This window comes from Neomonachus schauinslandi, chromosome 5 (genome assembly GCF_002201575.2).
Source record: "Neomonachus schauinslandi chromosome 5, ASM220157v2, whole genome shotgun sequence".
In the NCBI taxonomy this organism is placed as follows: Eukaryota; Metazoa; Chordata; class Mammalia; order Carnivora; family Phocidae; genus Neomonachus; species Neomonachus schauinslandi.
The window spans coordinates 23,946,314-23,953,135 of NC_058407.1; positions in this window are offsets into that span (position 1 = coordinate 23,946,314).

A 6,822-nucleotide genomic window follows, 5' to 3' on the forward strand; every position below is an offset into this window, starting at 1 on the left:
CTAAGTGAAATACAAAGTGTCTCTTCTTGTGATAAAATTGAGGACTAAACAGGTTAATATTATTTTTTTCTAAGAAAAGTTATCATTATTGGCATATCCACTGTGGTCTATTTCTGAACATTTAAATGGCTTCTTAATATATTTTATTCATAAAGAGAGTGACATGTTGAAAAATTATATGTAAGGTGCACATTAAGTAAAGCCATAGAGAGATGAACGTGTACACTACTATTTTTTTGTCAGCTCCAGATTTAAATAATTGATAAAGCTTAAAGTCTGATCTTAATCTTAAGCAGTCATTCTGAGTCTCATTCCCTTATATATTATCCTTTGTAGGATTTATACAATTGCAAGAAATTGTTTAATTATTTTTTAATATCTGTATATATCAAAGAACACATAAACTCCCTGACATCACATTCTCTTATTTATAGCTTTATTGTCAGGGCCAAGCCCAGTGCCTGCCCAGTAGGAACTTGGTGAGTTCCTACTCTCCAATCAATGACAGAGATTGGCAGAATGGGTAAAAACACATGATCCAACTATATGCTGCCTACAAGAGACTCACTTGAGATCCAAGGTCACAAACAGGTTGAAAGTGAAGGCATGGAAAAAAGATATTCCACATAGATAGAAACCAAAAGATAGTAAGAGTGGCAATACTAATATCAGACAAAAGAGACTTTAAATCAAAGATTACATGAGACAAAGAAGGACATTGTATATTAATACAAATTTCAATATGCAGGAAGATACAATTATAAACATTATATACCTAATTATAGACCTGAAAATATATGAAGCAAAAACTGACATAATTTAAGGAAGAAATAGTTCCACAATAATAGTTGGAGACTTTAATACCCCACTCACAATAATGGATAAAACAACCAGACAGAAGGTAAATAAGAAAACAGAGGACCTATAACAACACAATAAACCAACTAAGTCTAATAGGTATGCACAACCCACAATACACAACACCAAAAGAATATACATTCTTTTCAAATACACATGGGACATTTTTCAGGATAAAACATATGGTAGCCCACAAATTAAGTACCAAGATATAGATAAGTAGAAAGAAAAAGAAAGAAAGAAAGGAGGGAAGGGAAGGGAAGAAGGAAGGAAGGAAGGAAAGAAGGAAGAAAGAAAGAAAGACCAATCTCACACAAAGTATCTTCTCTGACCACAGAGGATAAAGTTAGAAATCAGTAACAAAAGAAAAACTGTAAAATTCACAAAACCATGGAAATTAAACAACACACTTTTAAGCAACCAATGGATCAAAGAAGAAATCACAAGGGAAATTGGAAAATACTTACAGACAAAAATAATACAACATAGCAAAATGTATGGAAGCAGTGCTAAGGGAAAAGTTTATGGGTATAAATGCTTACATTAAAAAACAAGAAAGATCTCAAATCAATAATCTAAATTTACAACTTAAAAAACTAGAGGAATAAGAACAAACTAAACCCAAAGCTAGCAGAAGGGAGAAAATAATAAAGATTAGAGCAAAGATAAATGAAAAAGAGAATAGAAAAAATAAAAAATGTTAATGAAACCAAACGTTAATTCTTCAAAAAGATCAAAAAATTGACAAATCTTTAGCTAGATGGACTAAGAAAAAAAGAGAGAAGACTCAAATTACTAAAATCACAATTGAAAGGGGGGATATTATTATTGATTCTACAGAAATAAAAAGGATTATGAGAAAACTATGAATAATTTTACACAACAAATTGGATAACCTAGATAAAATAGGCAAATTCATAGAAACATAAAACCATCAAAGACTAATTCACAAAGAAATAGAAAATCTGAATAGACCTATAACTAGTAAGGAGATTGAGTCAGTAATAAAAAATTTCCCAACGAAGAAAAGCCCTGGACCCATTTGGTTTCACTGGTGAATTTTACCAAACATTTAAAGAAAAACAAAGACCAATCCTTCTCAAATTTCTCCAAAAAATTGAAAAGAAAGGAATACTTTCTAAATCATTCTATGAGGACAGCATTACACTGATACCAAAGCCAGACAAAGACACTCACTACAAGAAAAGAAAACTACAGACCAATATCCCTTATGAGTATCGATGCAAGAATACTCAATGAAATATTAGCAAACTGAATTCAGCAGCATATTAAAGGGATTACAGACCATGACAAAGTGGAATTCCTGGAATGCAAGGCTGGTTCAACATACAAAAATTCAATCAATGTAATACACCACATCAAAAAAATTAAGGGAAAAAAAACACAGGATCATCTCAATGACACAGAAAAGGCATTTGAAAAAAATTCAAAATCCTTTCATGATAAAACACTCAACAAATTAGGAACAGAGACTACCTCAACATGAGAAATGCCATTTACTCAAAACCCACAGTAAACATCATACTCAATGGTGAAAGAACTGAAAGCTTTTAATTTTTTTTTAAAGATTTTATTTGTTTGGGATAGAGAGTGAGAGAGAGAGCATGAGTGGGTGTGGAGGGGCAGAAGGAGAGGGAGAAGCAGGCTCCCCGCTGAGAAGGGGGCCTGATGTAGGACTCAATCCTAGGACCCTGAGATCCCAGGACCTGAGCCTAAGGCAGACGCTTAACCGACTGAGCTACCCAGGTGTCCATGACTGAAAGTTTTACCTCTGACATTAGAAACAAGGCAAGGATGCCCACTTTCAAGACTTCTATTCAAAATAGTATTGGAAGTTCTAGTCAGAGCAAGTAGGCAATAAAAACAAATAAAAGCCTTTCAAAGTAAAAAGGAAGAAGTAAAATTATCTGTTTGCAAATAATATGATCTGATGTGTATAAAACCCTGAAGATTCTTTTTTTAGTTTCAGGTGTAGAATTTAGTGATTCATCACTTACATACAACACCCAGGGCTCATCACAAATGCCCTTCTTGATACCCACAGCTATTTAACCCACCCCCTACCCACTTCCCTTCCAGTAAACATCAGTTTGTTCTGTATTGTTAAGGGTCTGTTTCCTGGTTTGCCTCTCCCCCTCTCATGTTCACCTGTTTTGCTTCTTAACTTCCAATTATGAGTGAAATCATATGGTATTTATCTTTCTCTGACTTATTTTGCTTCACATAATACTCGCTAGCCTCATCCACATCATTGCAAATGGCAACATTTCATTCTTCTTTTATGGCTTACATATATATATATATCTTCTTCATTTATGTATATATATATCACTTCTTCTTTATCCAGTCATCAGTCGAGGGACATTTTGGGCTCTTTCCATAACTTGGCTATCGTTGATATTGCTGCTATAAACATCCAGATGCATGTATCCCTTCGAATCAGTATTTTTGTATCTTTTGGGTAAATAACCTAGTAATGCAACTGCTGGATCATAAGGTAGTTCTATTTTTAACATTTTGAAGAACCTCCATACTGTTTCCTAGAGTGGCTGCACCAGCTTGCATTCCCACCAAAGTGTAAAAGGGTTCCCCTTTCTCTGCATCCTCGCCAATATCTGTTTTTCCTGTATTGCTAATTTTAGCAATTCTGACTGGTGTGAGGTGATATCTCATTGTAGTTTTGATTTATATCTCCCTAATGATAAGTGATGTTGAGCATCATTTCATGTGTCCGTTAGCCATCTGTTTGTCTTCTTTGGAAAAATGTTCATTTCTTCTGCCCATTTTTTATCTGGATTATTTGTTTTTTGTGTGTTCAGTTTTGTAAGTTCTTTATATATTTTGGATACTAACCCTTAATCAGATATATCATTCTCCTATTTGGAAGGTTGCTTTTTAGTTTTGTTGATTGTTTCCTTTGCTGTACAGAAACATTTTATTTTGATGTAGTCCCAGTAGTTTATATTTGCTTTTGTCCCTTGCCTCAGGAGACGTGTCTAGTAAGAAGTTGTTATGGCCAATGTTAAAGAGGTTACTGCCTATGCTCTCTTCTAGGATTTTGATAGTTTCCTGTCTCATATTTAGGTCTTTAATCCATTTTGAATTTAATTTTGTATCCAGTATAAGAAAGTGGCCCAGTTTCATTCCCTTGCATGTTGCTGTCCAGTTTTCCCAATACCATTTGTTGAAGACACTTTTTTCCATTGGATATTCTTTCCCACTTTGTTGAAGATTAGTTGACCATAGAGTTGTGGGTTCATTTCTGGGTTTTCTATTTTGTTCCATTGATCTATGTGTCTATTTTTGTGCCACTATCATACTGTTTTGATCATTACAGCTTTGAAATATAACTTGAAGTCTGGAATTGTGACGCCTCCAGCTTTGCTTTTTTCAAGATTGCTTTGGCTATTCAGGGTCTTTTTTGGTTCCATACAAATTTTAGGATTGTTTGTTCTAGTTCTGTGAAAAATGCTGTTGGTATTTTGATAGGGATTGCATTAAATGTGTAGATTGCTTTGGGTAGTATAGACATTTTAACAATATTTGTTCTTCCAATCCTTGAGCATGGAATGTCTTTCCATTGCTTTGTGTATTCTTCAGTTCTTTTTCATCAGGGTTTTACAGTTTTCAGAATATGGGATTTTGGTTAGGTTTATTCCTAGGTATCATGGATTTGGTGCAACGGTAAATGGGATTGATTGCTTGATTTCTCTTTCTGCTGCTCCATTATTGGTGTGCAAAAATGCAACATATTTCTATACCTTGATTTTGTATCCTGTGACTTTACTGAATTCATGTATCAGTTCTAGCAATTTTTTGGTGGAGTCATTTGTGTTTTCTATGTTGAGTATCATGTAATTTACAAATAGTGAAAGTTTTACTTCTTCCTTGCCAGTTTGCATACCTTTTATTTCTTTTTGTTGTCTGATTGCTGAGGCTAGAACTTCCAGTACTATGTTAAATAACAGTGGTGGGAGTGGACATATCTGCCTTGTTCCTGACCTTAAAGGAAAAGCTCTCAGTTTATCCTCATTGAGGTGGGTATTATGTGTGGGTTTTTTGTATATGGCTTTTATGATGTTGAGGTATATTCTCTCTATCCCTACTTTGTTGAGTGTTTTTATCATGAATGCATGTTGTACTTTGTCAAATGCTTTTACTGCAGCTTTTGAGAGGATCATATGGTTCTTATTCTTTCTTTTATTAATGTGGTGTATCATGTAATGATTGATTTGTGAATATGGAACCACCCTTGCAGCCCACGAATAAATCCCACATGATCATGTGAATGATTCCTTTTAATGTACTGTTGGATTCGATTTGTTAGTATTTTGTTGAGAATTTTTGCATCTATATTCATCAGGGATATTGGCCTATAGTTCTCTTTTTTTAGTGGAGTTTTTGGTTTTGGAATCATGTTAACACTGGCCTCATAGAAGGAGTTTGGAATTTTTCCTTCCATTTCTATTTTTTTGGAATGGATTTGAGAAAAGTATGTATTAACTCTTAAATGTGTGGTAGAATTCCCCCTGGGAAGCCATCTGGCCCTGGACTTTTGTTTGTTGGGAGAATTTTGATTACTGATTCAATTTTTTGCTGGTTATTGGTCTGTTCAAACTTTTCATTTCTCTCTGTTTCAGTTTTGGTAGTTTATATGTTTCTAGGAATTTATCCATTTCTTCCAGATTGCCTAATTTGTTGGCATATAATTTTTCATTATATTCTCTTGTAACTGTTCGTATTTCCATGGTGTTGGTTGTTAGTTCTCCTCTCTCATTTGTGATTTTATTTATTTGGGTCCTTTCTCTTTTCTGTTTCCTAAATCTAGCTTTTATCAATTTTATTAATTTTTTCAAAGAACCAGCTCCTGGTTTCATCAATCTGTTCTATTGGGGTTTTTTTAGTTTCTATTTCTGCTCTAATTTTTATCATCTCCATTCTTCTGTTGGCTTTAAGCTTAGTTTGTTGTTCTTTTTCTAGATCCTTTAGGTGTAAGGTTAGGTTGTTTAAGATTTTCCTTGCTTCTTGAGGTAGACCTGTATTGCTATATACTCTGCTCTAATTTTTATTATCTCCTTTCTTCTGTTGGCTTTAAGCTTAGTTTGCTGTTCTTTTTCTAGATCCTTTAGGTGTAAGGTTAGGTTGTTTAAGATCTTCCTTGCTTCTTGAGGTAGGCCTGTATTGCTATATACTTCCCTCTTATGATCACTTTTGCTGTATCCCCAAAGTTTTGTACCACTGTGTTTTCATTTTCATTTGTTTCCATGTATTTCTTTTATTTCTTCTTTAATTTCCTGGTTGACCATTCACTCTTTAATAGCATGTTGTTTTTTAACCTCCATGTTTGTGGTCTTTCCAATTTTTTTCTTGGGGCTGACCTCAAGTTTCATAGGGTGTGGTCAGAAAATATGCATGGTATGATCTCACACTTCTTGTATTTGTTGAGGCCTGATTTGTGACCTAGTATGTGATCTATTCTAGAGAATGTCCCATGTGCCCTTGAAAACAATGTGTATTCTGCTGCTCTGGGATGAAATGTTCTGAATCTGTTAAGTCCATCTGGTCCAGTGTGTCATTCAAAGCCATTGCTTCAGGGCACCTGGGTGGTTCAGTCCGTTAAGGATCTGACTTTGGCTCAGGTCATGATTTCAGTGTCCTGGGATCGAGCCTCACATTGGGTTCCTACACTCAGAGTTGAGTCTGCTTGTCCTTCTCCCTCTGCCCCTCCTCCTGCTCATTCTTTCTCTCTCTCAAATGAATAAATAAAATCTTTTTTTAAAAAGCCATTGTTTCCTTGTTGATTTTCTGCTTAGATGATCAGTCCATTGATGTAAGTGGGTCATTAAAGTACTCTACTACTATTGTATTATTATCAATGAGTTCCTTTGTGTTTGTTATTAATTATTTTATATATTTGGGTGCTCCCAAGTTACAACTGTTAGA